General features: G+C 43.2%; 1 protein-coding gene across 3 annotated transcripts in view; it reads right to left on the reverse strand.

Moving 5' to 3' along the window:
• Window positions 1–11,308, reverse strand: part of CCDC186 (coiled-coil domain containing 186) — a 36,878-nt gene extending 25,570 nt beyond the window's left edge. For 2 of the 3 annotated variants that reach the window (XR_013922388.1, XM_080348355.1), the window contains exon 1: window positions 11,198–11,308. The gene's annotated coding sequence lies outside the window, so the exon portion shown is untranslated. Of the gene's footprint in view, window positions 1–10,499; window positions 10,626–11,197 lie in introns of all 3 variants that reach the window. The other variant, XM_080348356.1, reaches the window with a different exon arrangement.
• Window positions 11,309–17,882: the final 6,574 nt, after the last annotated feature.

The following is a 17,882-nucleotide window of genomic DNA, read 5'->3' on the forward strand; positions in this document are numbered from 1 at the left end:
AACAGAAGTTCATCATGATATTCAAATGTCTCCTGAATACCCAGTTTGTTGTGCCTACCTGAGGCAACCAAATATAGCAAATACCCCCTCATAAGGTCAGAGACAGAAAATCATACTAAAGAAAGGGATCCTTCTTTGTAAGCAAAAGGTTTTGTTTGAAAGTAGCTTAAAATGATCAACATTGCCAGCCCAGCAGTAGCTACGTGAAACAGACTGCAGTGTTTCGCATCAAACATACAAATACAGCAACTCTCAGATAATATTTGGACATCAGATACATATTCGACAGCAGCTCCAGGTCTTTCCAGGTTTCACATCCATCTTTTATTATCCTACCCATCCTTACAACGACTCTTCCAAAATCAGGGGAGTTCTAAGGTTATGGTATCACTCTTGTCCAAAATACTGCAGTAAGAAAACAGAATAGCTTAGTGTCTTTTACGATGCCATCAGAAGGCAGCAAAGCAACTAAAAAAGGCAAATCCTGACTCAAGCAGATGAGCTGTTTTATGTAAGGATACGTTGCTTGTGCATCAGACAAGCGTAATGCACGTTGAGTGACAGCAAAGTGCCAGGTGAGCACTGGCCGACCTTCTCGCACTGTTTTGCTGAGCTCGCACCTCCAACCATTTGCTCTGCTCCTTCCTCAGGGCTGATCATCATGTGAACAGTGTGACAAGAGCGCCTTGCTCCTCGGTCCCCTCCGTGTGATGTTCGTCTCACCCTCAGGGTCCATGACCCTTCTGCTCCCTGCGCCACGGGAAGATGTAATCGCTGCCACGTCCACTTAAAACGCCCAGGGTAGTAACTTCTCATCTTGGAATTAGCATTTTGAGATTAGCCCAGCCCAGCTTGCCCACATACCTTGAATAACAAGCCATCTAGGGAGGCTGCCACACAGCCATCGTGGCATGCGGAACACTTTCTGTCACCTCGGAACACTCTCCTCTGCTGTGACAGGACGGCCAGCGCTCACACAACTGGTCTGACCAGTCCTCCGTTCTACAGCTCACAATTAGCCTGACACTTTAACACACCTTCCTGCCCTTGTTCTGAAGTGGAGGAGACAGCAGACCGTGCTTCCCCACAGTGCGGAAATACAAAGCAAAGCAAGTGGAAACTCATCAATCCGAAACCTGGTGATGCGAGTAGCAAAGAACGAGGAACTCGAACGCAGCTCAGTGGAGTTTCCTTCACAGCAATAATGGGTCCGGTCTGCACAAACAAAACAGCTCTCTGCAGACATACACAGAATCACAGAATCGACTGGGTTGGAAAAGACCTCAGAGATCATCAAGTCCAACCCTTGGTCCCACTCCAGTCCATTGACTAGATCATGGCACTAAGTGCCATGTCCAACCTCACTTTAAAAACCTCCAGGGACGGCGAGTCCACCACCTCCCTGGGCAGCCATTCCAATGCCTGACCACTCTCTCTGTGAAGAATTTCTTTCTAATATTCAGCCTAAATTTCCCCTGGCAGAGCTGAAGCCCATGCGCCCTTGTCCTATTGCTGACTGCCTGGGAGAAGAGACCAATCCCCACCTGGCTAGAACTGCCCTTCAGGTAGTTCTAGAGAGTGCTGAGCTCACCTCTAAGCCTCCTCTTCTCTAGACTACAGCAGAATATAGACAAGTTGTGCCCTTCAGAAACAAAACTTCACCTTTTTTTTTCTCCTAAACAGACACTGACGCTTTTTCTCATCACAGATACGTTCTTCAAAGGCGCAAGGAGCATTCACAATTTTCCTCATTATTTCATGGTATTCACAAAAACATTTAGAAAACGTTTCAAAACATTTAAATCTGCATCAGCACATACAATGTCCATTTTAAATATTACATTAGTAGTTGGAGAAGTAGTTAAACTGCAGCCACAGGACACAACATTAAAGGCCAGTACTGGCAAGGGTTGCAAACATTTCTCATACTATTGTAATTGAGATGTGCTTATCTGCTAAACTGCTGACAGCACAACTGCCTGGAATTAAAAGCAGGGAGTGGAGAACCTGCCAATACAAGATACAAGGACTATTAAATGCAGAAATGTCTCACAGGTATGTAAGGCAAAGAAAAGACTAAAGAAACAGTATTTTTATCATTCACTTGTTTTTGCACAATAGAAACATCCTCTATTAACTGCTGATCAAAAAAAAGAACAAACGTGTCAATCCTTAATTTAAGGTCTTCAATGAAGTCTGTGATACAACATAAGTATTGATTATCTAGGGAGAACGTCAAGAACCTTCACACAAGGTCCTGTATAACGTCAAAATGCTACATGATGTTAGTTGCATTTCTGGAATTAAAAACTCTAATAATAGAACTATATCATTGCTGTGAAAATTATGGTAATTAGGTACTTGTTTAAAACTTAATTTGTACACTGAAATGAAAAAAATAATTCCCATAGGAGACATTGATATAATATTTGAATACTCACTTGACTGCTTATTAATCCAAGATTAAGCTACATAAAATAACTGTATAAGAAAGCATATGATCACACACTAATATTTAGTTCCTGGACTAAAATCATAGCAACTACCTGCTGAAATAAAAAGTCAATCAGCAGCTAGAAGACAGATACCACTAATTTTAAAAGCTCCCCCAGTTCAAATTCAAATTCTAATTTTAATACAACTGGTACAGAGTCTGGTAAATTAGGTTATGAGAATTTATTTTCACACGCAGTAACAAAGTAAGTTTAATTATTCTATTTCTAACATCGCTCTTCCAAGCATACTGATAGACAACAGATCTCACAACACAAGCCAGCAATGGATAGCTTTTACAGGTAATATTACAAATTAAAAATACTTCAGGCAATACCTACACTGAATCACCACATTAACTCTGCTGTTCCAATTCACTGGAAGAAAATTTTGTCTGGAAATTTTAGAACACTGTATTTTTCTGTATTAGCAGACAGCTAAGACCTATCATTTTAATATTAAAATTTTAGCCCTTTCTCCCTCCCTTTCCCTTTTCTTTCCCCTCTGTCTGCCCCTTATCCAGTATAAAGTGAAAGAAAATGCGGCAATAAAGATGGAAGACAGAGGGAGGGAAAAAATAAAAACAGAGATATCAAAGTTATTCCTTTCCATACATTCTTTAATAGTAAAGTCTCACTTGAGAGTCCATTCACCGAGCACGGAGAAAAGCAGTTTCTCAAACAGTCAAGCCTTCCATTTCCTCTGCTGAAAAGGACAGATGCACATGTTACAGAAGCTCCGGACACCCTCACCCCTGGGCTGCCCATCAGGTTGTCCACCCCACCAGCCTAAAATCTTTCCCCCGCTTCCAGCACTGCTGATTCCCAGCCACTAGAAGGTAATTGGTGATGAAAGCAATTCCCTATTTGCCTCTGTCTGCACAGATCTAATTAGGAACACAGCCTCTCCCATCATAGCCTGCTATTCTGTGATTACAGCCACACACTAAGAACCTGGTAAGTTTTAATTCAATATTATGCCATTTCAAACTGGCTGCCCTGTCAATCTTCTAATGGACCACGAGCATGATTCTTTTAAATACCTGACTACAAAGGACTTTTCTAAGCAGATGCACTATTAATGCTAGCATTTAATCTCATAAAAAAGATAGCTTGACCTAAGCTATCAATATTTATGTTGTAAATAGTTGAGAAGGAGGAAATTACTTTGCTTCAGGCAATTTCTAAATACACGTGAGACTACATCTAAAGAAACATACTAAATGACAGCTATAGGAAGCATTTTCTGAGGTGTGGCTGTCTAGAAGAATTCACCAACAGTAAGTGAAAAAAAAGAAAGTGCATGCTTTGTCACCTAGTAACTATCACAATGGGGCTCTTTTAAAGTAAACAGACTAAAGAATGTCAGAAGTGTGTGCCTGGGTGGTTCTGTAAGTAAACAGACTGATGGCCAAGGTCCCAAGACATGAAAATCACTGCTACAAGAGGAAATAATATATTTAAGGTACAAAGCTTAAGCATACTGTAGAGAAAGGAGCAAAAAATGGAAGGAGGGATTAATGCTTCACGGGTGTGTCCATGTACAAAATCACATTCAAACAAGGGTGGATTTTGAAAGGAAGTGAAGAGCATTGAGGTGAATAACTCTGAGGTACAAAATCTTCTGAAAGCGGACTAATAACAAGAACTTAATACAATAAATGCAGTCCACCAGACATTCAACCATGCATTATACAATATAATGGCCAGTAGCAGTCAATTCTGACAGTTCTTTTCAACAAGAAAGGGTTTTGCATCATCTTTAGGTGGATGTGTTTCTCTCATAGCTGTGCTCCTGACATTAATGAAGAGGCAATCGTCTCCTCTCCAAACAGATATACACACAATCCATGAAACAGTGAAAACACAATTCTCATCATTAGCAAAGATCACATACGCTTTTCACCTCTGGATATGTAAAAAGCGTCTAGACAGGTTTTCTAGGATATGAAACAAGCTCATTTTTAAATAAAAGTACAATGTAAATTTACAAAGCCAACCCTTTTCCCCTTCCATTGCGTATCTGTCACAGCAGAGTACTCAAATTTCCTTCAAGTAATAAAGTCTCGAAACGACCCACAGCTGCAATACAGACGTGATACATTTCAGAGAGTAGGTGGGGACAGGCAACGGAGCGATGAGCACTCCATGGCTCATGGGCAGATGGTCTTAAGTGCCGTGACCAGACCAGCCAAGCAGCCAAGTGACACAAAAATCTGGTGACACCAACACAAGCAGCCCAATTCACACTAGTCCCCACTACTCTTACATGGATGTCACCTCCACTCATGCATTTGCGTCACCACTTCGGTCTATGCCATAAACTTGCTAAGGAAACACTGAGTATCTCAAAACAAAGTCCACATGCTTACAGGAAAAGACCTACCTAGAAAATAAGCCCCTCCAAATTGCTCTAGAGCAATTCTCTTTACACTGTAATTTGAGATCCTTATTTCATGGTTCTTTCTCAAACTGCACTGTGATAACTCACAAAATTGCTGCCATTATTCTTTATTTCGCTTTTCAATATGGCACCTTCTCAAGATAAGCTCCACCGAAAATCCATCATAAAAATCTAATCAAACACCCTTAAGCAGTAGTCTCTTCAAAGCCTCTGTAATACTCACTAACCTTCCATATTGGTGCTGGTTTCTGAACTCATGCTAAACTAAATTAAACTTCATTTACTATGCAGTTCAGGTTTAGTGTGCAGCTTGCCTTGACAGCTCCCAGGAGAAGGGACAGTGCATGTCCTTTGGCCAGATTCTTATGAAGATGGCCAGAACAATAATTTACTCTTAACATCCTCAGCCTGCCCAGTGAAAGCAATTTTGCTCAGTACTAGGCCAGAAGACTCAGGCCAGTGCTACATAACTCAAATAACCAGCTGTCTATCCCAGGTGCTGTGCTACTATTCTCTGTATCAGATTCCAACTTATTTTACAAGCATCTCTCCTTCTCTATGTCCTCTTCTCCAATTCAACCAAACCCCACTCATTTGATTTATGCATTTACACAGATCTTTTTTTTTGCTAGCAGATCCCAACGCTGTGGGAGAGAGGGAGGAAAGAATAACTTCATTTTGATGCTGGAGGTGCCAGAGGCAGACGCGAATCATTCCGTGTTTGGCAAAGCTGAATTTAGGAAAGGGGACGTACAGCTTGCCTGCATATTTAGAAAGTTATGGGTTTTATCTCTGTATAACCCAGGTGTGAGATGAACAGGAAATCCCACACCCCAGTTAAAGCAGTTAGCAATGTAATGCTTTCATGATGACCTTGCTGTTTGTCCACCTGCAGTTCTTGGGACACCAAAGTGAGCACCAAAGCACCTGACACTGTAGCTGGTCTAAACAGATACTAAAAACCGTTTCCTCAGTTTTCATTACTCTATCTTTCTAACAGCTGCCAAACATCAAGAGGTCTGTTCACTGACATGTGTTATATTTAAAGGCAGAAATATAATAAACTTAATTGCATAGCTTTTTAAAGCTGAGCCAATAATAAAAACAGCAATAAAACCCCAATATATACACATACAAGAAGGCTACTAAAGAAGTCCAAACTTATATGTAAATCTACAAATGAGGGGTCTAGAAGAGCAACTTTTTTAAAAAATGAAAAATATTAGCCTCATAGAATTAAAGCTGTCAAAGAAAACATTGATTGTTTTTTCGGAATGACCCAACAGTAAATTAAAATGCAGTCAGGTGAATTTCCAAGAGGAAATCCCATGCATTTTACAGCTATTTTGAAGATTCACACTTACACTTCAGGCCATGTTGTAGTACACTTTGCCATTACTCCAGCCCCCCAACTATCAACTGAAGTTCTAAACAACACACCCAGACATATCTACCGACATTCACGGTTCTCCTGGACTCAACTACAAATGGAACTTCCATGACAGGTCTGACACTGTTCTGTGTCTTGACCTGAAATGCACGGAGCGCTACAAACTCCCCTTCTCCAGCAAACACACAACTTGCTGGAACTTCATCCATTTTTGTTAGGAAGGAAACTAACATTTACTTTCCAAACAACTGAGGGTTGACTTTTAATTCAGTAATACTGAGTTTCAAAATATGCCTTTTTTCTGACATTATTTAAAAAATTGAGAAAGATCAGCAATGCCCTAAATCTATCCTGAGACAACAGGTTCACATTCATCCCTTGGAAATTGTGATTCAGCAGCAATTTTAATTTTAAAAAGAAGTAATATGACACTATAGCATACATGCAAATGCATAATTAATATGTACTTCACCATTTAAACAACTCTACCTCGGATTCGCTCACGTTAAGCACATGTAATATTAAATCCCAATCCACAGCTTGATTTTTACAAGTGGTTCATTACACTCAAGCAGAATCCCAACTCACAAGCACCTCTCTTCATGTAGGCACCTACTAAAGCTCACGAAACAAAGACAAACACATAACTAACAAGACTACATTTATCATTTATACTTCAATAACTGCTAGCTCTTTCACCAATCATTGCATCATAGACTAAAGGCTCTGGTAAAGAGATATTTTTTATATTGCCTTACATTTCAACTCACTCATCTGTGACATGAAGTGATATATGACTGAAGTTTCAGCAGTTAAAAGGCTTTACTTGATGAAGCTCTGATGTTCATCAGAAGACTCAACAAAAGCAAACACTGCACATAAGCACCATTGCAACAGCCCAGTTACAGACCCACTTTCCTCTTGCAGGTTCCTGGGCCACAAAAAAATCAGAGTACAAGTGATTTAGCCAGTCTTCAATTGTGAATTCAAGTGCTAATATGAGATGCAATAGAATCCAGTGTAACACTAGGGATAGATTTTATTTCAAAGAGTTAATTGGGATTTATTGGCCGAAGAATATCAAAGAGAATGATAATGATTTTGAGAGTTTTCTCAACAAGGCAAGATATATGAAGCAGCCAGCAAGTAAACGAAGACTTAACGAAGTTACACACAAAAAAGCTTCAGAAATGCCATAGTCTTTATTAGGAATGCCATAATTTATTTGTCTGAACAGTTTGTTCCACAAAGGACTATTCCTCTCCTTTAAATATCATGCTACAAAATATCCTATTAGAAACATAATTGTAGATGAATCACAATAGAATAATAAGTACTTTCTATTATCCTTGAACACATTATCCTAAGACGAAGGCATTAAAGTAACCATTAACAACCAGACAACTATTAGAATCACACAACTGCTACTCCATTTCAATTTAGATTTAATTTCCAACTTATGACACTCAGGTAAGACATGAAACTGTAGGACAGCTTACGTGCTATACATACAATTACACTCTAAAATCACTTTGTGGGGTTCTGTTTTGGTTTGGTTTGGGATTGTTTTGTTTTTTGCTTACAGTTGTGTTGTTTGTTGTAAAACCCAAGACAGGCCAACTGTGACTCACAGCATGCGTGGTGAAGCTGGAACACTGAGTCCTCCAGCCCAGGCATAACTTGACCCAGCGCCCTGATTCAGCTCACACAAAGACCTGCTTTGATGCACATGCCTGAAGGGGAGTGGAAGGGTGCACATGCACACTGGGTACTCTCAGGATTTCCTTGCTTTTAGCAGTTTAATACTTATCTCAATTATTTTTCTCTTTTTCAATCTGATGATATAAACACAGATGGTGCAAAGCTCAGCATTTCCATCAGTTCTTTTAACATGAGTCAAGTACTTTAGAAGACACTGTTTACTCAAACTTTAGCTTTGCTTCTCTTTGTTCATGTCACAAGTCAGAGAGTTGAGCAATATGGTATGAATCCCTTCAAGGCATCACTAGCTTTTCTACCATCTCATGCAAGTGGTTAACATCGTGGTCATATTAACTCCACATATGGAGCCAAGTACAGCACAACTCCAAAGTAAACTTCACCAGTTAAGGTTTAACAAGTGGGACTGGATTTGATCCCATCACAACACAAGTCATAGGGTACACCTTGAGAGTGTTATTTTCTGTCTTACTAGTCCCAAGGTTGGAAGCTCATGGGAAAAAAAATATTCAAGGAACAGCATCCTTTTACTGTGAACTTCAAATGAGACTTGGATACTTCAGGGTTTATGCACAGACTCACGATCTTATGTTAGCAGATTTTCTTCAGCACAGAACAACTCTTATTCTTCTAAGCAAAGAAAACCAGACTCTCCTTGACCAACAGATGCAATACCAGCTACACAGCTACCGCAACCTTTCAGGATTTTAGCATCATGCCTTCAACTCTGCTCATGACAAGGCCAGTACCACTGCCATGACACTGTCTGCATTCACATTCTGACACTGGTAACAGCACCTGTGCAGAGAAGGTTTAAAGGGAGGGAGAGATATCAAGTTTCTGACCAAGTTCACAACCTGGACAAAGCAGGCAAGACCTACGACAGGTCTTTTCCACCTACAACTGAGTCATAACTCTTGTTCACATTGTAAAAGTTAGAGCACTGGGAGAACTTCTTACAAAATTGTAATATAATGGTATTGGTAAGATATGGGCCTTGGCATATTTGGCATTGAAGATGCCAGCATGTTTGCCATCAATTGACGCTTTCAAATGTTGTTTCCAGAACGTGCAACACGGTTGTAAAATTCCAACTGCAGCATCACTGTCTGCCTGACCACTGCATACTGAAAAACACCACTCATGATGATGGTAACACTCTGCTGTTTTCAAAACTGACCTTCCTATGGAGTTTCTCCAGTATCCTGGAAACAAACAAGCAAAAAGTTTCAATCCTTTAAGGATCTGAATGAGTCAACTCTAAGTTCTATAGGAAATGGACTTTTGCTAATTAATATAAGAGATAGTATTATATACAATATTATTACATTAAAAAAACCCCAAACAACCAGTATTCCATTATTTAGTCGTCTCTTCTGACACTGTTTCTGATGAGATTTCTTTTTCCCCTCAATTTAAGGCACAAGGGCTATGACTTGAAGAGTTACCAGTAAGGCTTCCCAATATTGTTTTTGGCAACAGGAAGATAATTTCAGAACAAGCCAGCCCAGAACTACGTAAAGGATATTGTCAAGTACTGGAGCCCACATGTTAACAGCAGTTGTAGGTTACTAATTTAACATATTTGCCCTGCATAATAAAACCATTAAATCCAGAAAAGCACTTGCTTTTTTCCATAGTTCTTTAAAAAGCCAGCTTCAGGAAATTCAATATTAGCCTTGGGTAGTGATAAGCAACATGCTTGCTAATTAATACCAAAGAAATCATTCTCTATATTTGGTTCTTCAGTCCTTTTCTCAATACTTTGAAATAATGAACCTCACAATACTAACAAATATCTGTCAACAACTCCAAGTCAAGTCTTTTAAAACAACTGAAAATATTGGTTTTAAGCCAAGAAATGGTGATTGAAGAATTTCTGAAAAAGATGACTCAACGGCAATACAGAACAAGTTTACTGTTCTTCACAAAATTGATGACATTTCAAATTTACAGTCTCTTGAAACATATTCAGAATTTCAGCTTCTCATACTTTTAGAGCTTAAACATCTCCCATAAAGTCAATGGCAACATAATCATTCATAGCAGACAGTAATTAGAGCAATTACATTTCCTCATCAATATAAAAATGCAGCTGTGGCTCATGCTGCTGCAACAATTTCCTTATACAACAAAACATACTGGGACACTGGTCAGATGGCTTTTAAGTATATCCTGCTTGCAATATTTTAACTTCTGAAAAGCAGTTTTACAAGAAGATAAAGAAAAGCAACAATAAAGCCAGGCTACTGTTATTTCTAACCTTACATGCAGATTTAAATTGCGCAAGGTCTTCTCCTGGTCCGCACAGAGTCTCACTGGAAGTACATTGCACCAGACTCACCTGTGCAGACCGTTTTCCAGGACAAGAGCCAAAAATCAGCAAGCCTACATCATAATCACCTTGCTAAAGTTGCAGTAAAGCCTCCTGCTTTCTAACCTAGAAGGACAAGCCGCTTTCGCAAATACCATCTGCAAAAACAAGGACACGTACCCTACCGCAACGCTGCGGCCGGCTCTGGAAAATAACCTTCACACCGGTGTAACGGCAGATGGGGTTTGTTATCGAATTAGTTAACCACGTAGCGAAACCAGAACACAGCCAACCAAACACGGAAACCTAATTAACAACGTGGAGAAGAAAGCTGTCAAGAAACAAAGAGACTAGGAACCAGCACAGGAGCCAGAGACACGGCCCGGGAGCTCCTGACTCCGAAGGTGCTGCTAAGGCAGGACTTTACCCCCCGCACCTCGGGTCACTCGGTCCCTCTCCTCCCCGCGGAACCTGAGCCTCACCCGCAGATCAGCCGAGTGTCCCCACCTGCACCCGCGGATCCCCCGCGGCGGCCCAGACAGACAGACCCCGGGGAAGCCCAGACAGACCCCGGGGAAGCCGCCGGACGCGCGGGGAAGCCTCCCTGTCTCCGCCCCCGCGGCCCCCGACAGCCCGACGCGGGCACGTCCCGCGGGGCTCACCGCCCGCTGGCTCCGGCCCGCCGCGGGAGGCGGCTCATTGGCACCGCAGCCCCTCCCCGAGCCCGCCGGGGAGCGCCGAGCTGCCCCGCACCGCATCACATCACATCGCCCCGACCCCGCGGATGCCCCCGCGCCGCCCCCTCGGGGAGCCCGGCAGCGCCTGCGGGGCGCCGGCAGCGAACACCCCGCACCGGCCCCCCCAAGGCAGCCCCTCACCTGCTCGCTAGGAAGGCGGCAGCTCCCCCATGGCGGCAGAACCCCCGCGGCCGCCCCGGCGAGCTGACACATCAACAAAGATGGCGGCGGCGGGCGGTTCTCCGGGCCCGGAGCGCGGGGCGGAGCGGCGGCGGGGCCGGCCCGCAGTGGGCGAGGCCGGGGACAGTCGCCCCCAAGCGGGCTGGGGCGCCGGCGGGGCCCGTGCTGCGGGTTGGCCCGAACAGCGGTGTCGCTCCGAACGGCCGACGGGGCGAACGGCCACGCACACCTACCAGGAGTGCGCTGGTGGGTTGAAGGCAACCAAACGAGACAGCTGGAGGTGCCCACAGCTCCAGGAACTGAAGCTAATGAATTTCACACATTAGATAATTTAGAACATGTGTATACATATTATTTCAATCAGGATCTGAATTTTTTTTCCCTCTTCTTATTCAAGCACACATTACAACCTTTCTGGGCAAGGGATGTCCTGTGAGGCATTTCATGGTGATAACCATGACCGCAGCCCCGAGAAACTGCCATATCGCAGGCCTTCTTCACTCCAACTCTTTTGGGGGAGGTCACAGATACCTCCTCTTTTGGCAAGATCGGTGCACATGTGATTAGTAGCATCTCTTCTTCCCTAAGAAAAGAGCATCCAGTTTTCCAGAACCAAAACCTACACAACGTCAAAAACCTCTGTGCCCACATGCCATGTAAATCCAGTGATACTAATAGAGTCCAGCTTCAGTTAACACTTCATTCCTTATTCTGATAGGATTTTAAAAATCTGAAAAATTCACTAGGCATCAAAAACCTGGAGAATGTTTCAGTGCTGGGAGCAGCAACTTTTCTGTGGAACACAAAGCTTTTTGGAAGCCAGAGCACTACAAAAATGCCATTATATTTTATTTAATAAAGAATACATTGGAAAAAACACTGTAGCAGACAAGCTGTTAAGTGAAAACAGTTGCATTGACTATAGCGGATCAGCTAAATTTAAGTACTGGCATCTTTCCTGCAGGAACTTCTTGAAGATAAAAAGAGAAAAGCAAATTAAAATTAAGAATTATTTGGGTTTCAAGGGACCTCAGGAGCTTATCTAGTCTAATCCCCCACTCATAGCAGGGCTAACTTGGATGTTAGATCAGATTGCTCCCTTATTTTGGCTCATTTATATAAACTCATACACATACCTATAAAACCCAGCTACGATTTCTTCAGTTCATACCTTGGATGACATTGAAAGTAGAATGTGCTGCATAATTTTACTTACAAACATTAATTGGGAGCATTCTTTCAGACCAAGTTATTTTTCTACTTATTCTTTCCAGGTATTTGGAATTTCAGAGCTACAAATGCAAATTTTGGGGTCCTAGAAAATGTTCCCTTGAATCTTCTTTACAGATCCTTAAAAACAACACTGGGATCTTAGAGAACATCAATCTGCAAACCATTCAGAGCTATAATAACTATCTTTGCATGTTCATTAATTTGGGAAAGATATAGTGCTCCAGATAATTAAACGATATCATAACCTCTAAAGCAGTGAAGGAGTCAGATGAAGGCATATGTCTGTAAAAACATTAGGTATGTGACAGCATAAACTAAAGTAGGTTCCAGAAAGAACTTGTGGCCTCAGCTTTAACCTCCAAATAGTATTTTGAAGGCAAAAATCTAGTCCTTGCTTTGCTCATATTATGCTGCACAGTTCATATTGCTAAAAATACATGAAAATCAGATGTGGAATAAAGATAAGCAAAAAATGTCCATTTTTAGAAAGCAGCGTGCCATGCAACACCAACTTGCTAATTGCCGTGCAGCCCAAGACTAAACTTTGCCTTCAGAAATGCTTCTTTGCTGCTCATGTTCTGCAGCTGAGAGGCAAAGTCCCCCAGCCTGGCTGCCCTGTAACACAGTCACTTCAGTGCCCAAATGCTTTTTATTTGGTCTTCTCTTCCAGTTATTTAAAGGCAACTGCAGGGGCACAAGTGTACTCTGGCCCACATCTTCCTAAGATTTATGCTTCTGCTTTGCTGTACGTTAATCGTGTGTGGCGTAGTGTGTCCCACCAGACCTGGCAGAATTTCAGCTGATTTTCTCACCTGTCATTCTAGACATTTTTTTCAGCAGGACTGAAATCCGGTTAAGAAAATTCAGCCTGGTTAGCAGAGTTGTTCCTGAAAGGCAGACGAAAAGGATTTTTTCATACTCAGCTGGATTCCCCATGGCTCTAGTCCCAGCACGGATGCCCAGGCAGATCTGACTCTTATAATACCTGTGCTTAGGCCAAATTTTCATCTGAACAGCATCTTAGCTCCAGGAGGCAGACACAGATACTTAGGGAATGATAATGACAGGACATAGGAGAGCCCCTTCACCAAACTGTCTGCATTCATAATAAGAATGACTGAATTACTGTAACTGTTAGCCAGACAGTTCTCACCTGGCATGTACAAATGCAGAGGAAGACAATTTCTGAGTGAGAGAACTTATCATCTGAAGTACAGACAGTCCTACACAACAGACTTCTGCTGCAGACAAAAGCTCTGCATTGCAGAGGCAGAAGCAGAATTTGGCCCATATTTTCAAAAGGTTGTTGTTCTGCTCTTGGCTCATGCTTTGTTATCTAAGAAAAACAAAAGTAAGTGTTCATGTAATTGCTCACTTTCCAGGTGACATTTGTTAATTATACATAGTATTTTTAAAACTTTGCCCACTGAATGAGCTTACAGTCCTGTGCTTTCTCCTTCAACTAAAGAAGTTTTGAAGGAAAACAAGCTGGCTGAAACAGAAGATGTGCTGAACACCCCACACTCCTCTGGGACCGCTGGCGCTGGAGGGTCTTGGGTGGCATTGCCGAGGAGGAGCTGGGAGCAGGGTCCAGGCTGGCTGACTCCTGTCCTGTGCATTCGTCAGAAAGCTGGTCTGTTATAATGCAGTTACTGCAGGCTGATTGGATCCCTGCATTTTGCATCATGGCAAGATTACATAAAGAGTTATTATTTTCTTCATTAGGAATTGCTTTCATTGTCTAACTAACTTATTCTATGCGAGCATGGTTTGCCAGGGTCTTCAGGGAGCACCATCCACAAAGGCCCAAGAGCCCCATCATCCCTCCATGGGGACAGCAGCACTGCTGAAGCTGCAGTCCTGTGCTGAGGCCTTACCACCACTGCCTTGGATCTATGCACAGTATAGTTAAATCCTACATGTGACTGTGATTATACAAGCACTCCAAGTAAGTTATACCTGGAAAAAACCTATTTTCATTGTATGTTGTTGGACTGTCCTTTGTTCAGCATGTGGCACAGCGGTGTCCCAGCTGTTTCCTAGGCACTTAGATCCTACAAATTAGAGCTAATGACACACTGGTACAGTTATTACAGAACCTACATGTAGGCAAGCCCAAAGCTCTTACTGAAAATTGCAGGCAAGCCACATCAACCTCCTGCAGGTCCTGTGATATTGTTCCTGATGTGCCTCCATGCTAACAGCACTCTCCCCAGCTGCTTTTGACACTCCTTCGTATTTATCTTTTTCCACTGCTGCAGCCAGACCTGTTATTTTGTCTTTTTAGAATTAATTTTACTGCTGTCATTTCCTGCCCTTTCTTGTTACAGTATCCTGAGGCACTGAAAGTCCCCAGTGACTGATATCTAAAACGCAAAAACAATGAAAACAACATTTGCCCTGGCTCAGTCATTCTCTGCCACTTCTAATGGCAAAAAAAAACTCCATGCCAGTTCACATGCTGATAAAGTTCTGTCTCCAGTGGGATACTTGATTTTCCTTTTCATTGCGTCCTGTCAATATATTTCCAGCACGGTCTATAGTGTTAATTAGTGTCATTTCAAAAGTCTGTTCAAACTGGCAGCATTGTTCTGGTTCAGCAGGCCTTGGGGATCAAAATGGCTGGCCAGCCAGATGTACTAGAAATGGGGTTATTTTAAGTTACAAAGATAGTCTAATTCTTTTTTTTCGAGAGGGGTCTGAATAATAGAGAAGCATTTCTTAATGCTTCACTGAGAGCAGTGCTTCTTAAACACAAGGATTATTGGGCTAATCTTGCAGATTGGGGAACAAAGTGCAGGGAGGTGATGGAGGTTGTATGATCATAATTTCCCTGTCTCCCTCCTCTGATGTGAAACACTGGGCAATTTGGCAGATGGATTTCCTGAAATCCCACCTAATCCTACCTCATTTCCCCTCCTGCTTTCAGAGCAGCCTTCCATACACTCAGTTTCTAGTCAGATTGCATCTGAAGGCTGGAAATTCATTGGAGCCATGAAGAGTGTTTCTTCTGACTTCGGTAGGTAGTATCTGAACCATTCAGAAAAAGCTCAGCAAACCTTTGATGTCTTGCTCTCTGTTCTTCTGGGAATGCTTACCAGGGAACAATAGTTTGTCAGACAGGATCCTAGACTTAAACACTGAAGATTTAGACTGAAATGTTGTCACAGCCAGACTCCAAATGCCTTTAAGGCAAAATAGCTGTGCTTCAGTTTCTTCTCTGTGAACAGAGATAATTATTCCCTGCCGCACAGAACGTGTAAGAATAAAATCCATCACTGATTTTATACACTTTAAAAAGTACAACAGGGCAGGCACTAAAATAGACCAGATTCATTTATGTTTGGTGAAAGTTTAATTGCATAGCACTGGTAACACCCGAGAGCATGTCTAAGTAGTAGCATAACTGCATAACTGCAGCAGTGTTGGGGATGAAGTATGTTTTCCAGTGTAGAGAGAATGGGAAACAAAAGAAGAAAGGGGGAAAAAAAAACTTGTATAGAAAGAAAAGAAGAAAAAGGAGAAATGAAAGCAGAGAATAGATTGGAAATGGGAGATGAAGTGATGTACTTCCTAGGCTGCAGGGCAAAATTCAAATAGTTGAAAATAGAAATGTATCAATTTGATGTATCAAATTTCATGATTCTTGCACAGATCTTCCAGCTGCCTTCTGAATTTGGATGAAACAAGGTTGCCAGACTGATGTCCTGAGATAATTTTCATTTTATTGGAGAAATTACAGAAAGAAGCTACACACCCTTCCTGCTGCTGCACTATGAACAAGTGGCCCGAGATGCGGGTGTTCCTGCTGCTGGGAAGCACTGACAGCCCAAGGCAGAAGCCCAAGGCTGTTCAGGCACAGCCAGAGATGCGACTATAACCTGCAGGTTTGTCTGGAATTATACATTGCTCTCTGTAGCTGGTATTTTGTAGCTCTTAATTATTCTTTCATCTTTTTGCATTACGAAGACCCATAGAGTACATGGATTGCTAAGGAATGGGTACCTTATCAGCACGGGCATGGCCGGCAGGGACAAAGTCATTACGTTGCTCTGCTTAGCGTTTGTGAGGCCACATCTGGAATACGGTGTTCGGTTTTGGTCCCAGCTACACAGAAAAGATATGGGGAGGGTCCAGAGAAGGGCCACAAAGTTGATCATAGGGCTGGGAAGCTGCCACGTGAGGGAAGGTTGAGAGGACTGGGCTTGTTGAGCCTTGAGAAAAGGCAGCTTGGGGAGACTCATCACTATGTTCCAGTATTTAAAGGGGGGTTACAAGGAAGATGGAAACTTGCTTTTTACAAGGAGTCCAATGGAAAAGAGAAGCGGTAGTGGGTACAAGTTATTCCTGGGGACATTCCGATTGGACACAAGAGGGGAATTTTTCACCCTGGGAACAATCAGCCATTAGAATAATCTCCCCAGGGAAGTGGTGGACTGCCCTACATTGGACACTTTTGGTCCCTTCCAGCAAGGTATTCTGTGATTACTAGCACATCCATGGATGTTTCACTGCCTCTCTTCTTCAAGGCAGAGTAAGAACAATGATACTTTTGACTAAAAAAAGAAATAAAATAATAAAGACATCTCTTGCAACACACAGGGTGTGGTACATTTTGTGGCTACCGTGTTTTCAGCCAGGCTACTAACAACCCAGCCATGTGAAAACCACGCAGCCCCGGCGCTGCAGACCAGCGACACGAGCCGAGCGGCGCTAACGAGCAGGCGCCAATCACGGGGCCGATTACACACAAGGCGCGCCGGCTCCGAGCGCCGGGCAGCACGTGTCCCGCCCCGCCTCACTCCGGCCGCCGGGGGGCGGGGCGACTGTGGCGGCGACGGCGGGAGCGGCGGGGCCGCTGCCTCTCCCCTCCGGGCGCTGGGTCTCCGTCTCTCCCCTCCGGGCGCGGGGTCTCCGTCTCTCCCCTCTGAGTGCCGGCTCTCCGTCTGCAGCCGCCCTAGGGCCTCGAGTGAGGAGCCAGCCCAGCCTGGCGGGGACGCCCTGAAGCGAGCGCTGCCCTGAGGGAGGGAAGGGGCTCGGGGCGGCGGGAACGGGCAGCGGGGGACTGGAGTTCGGGGCTGGGCCCCGGCTGGAGGCTGCGGGGTGGGGGCGCTTAGTTTTGTCCTGAGTTAATAAAAACAGCTCAGTCGTGAAAGCTCTTTGCTGGTTGACTTGATTGCAGTGTCAGTTTGAAGACCGCTTCATTTGCGAGTTCATTTTAAGTTGATTTCTCCAGTGTAATGTAGCAAGAGGGTGTTTTTATATTTAAAATAATTATATTGTGGGTTAGGATTTGGAAAGCAGGTGCCAAGAGTTCATTTTGGCAGAGCCTGGCCCAGTCGTTTCCCTTAGGGAGCGGCTCTGGTGCTGGTCCAGGGGCTTTGGGCCTTTGCCCGAGGTTGAGCTCCCGGCC

The sequence above is a fragment of the Nesoenas mayeri genome, assembly GCF_963082525.1.
Source record: "Nesoenas mayeri genome assembly, chromosome: 7".
Taxonomy (NCBI): Eukaryota; Metazoa; Chordata; class Aves; order Columbiformes; family Columbidae; genus Nesoenas; species Nesoenas mayeri.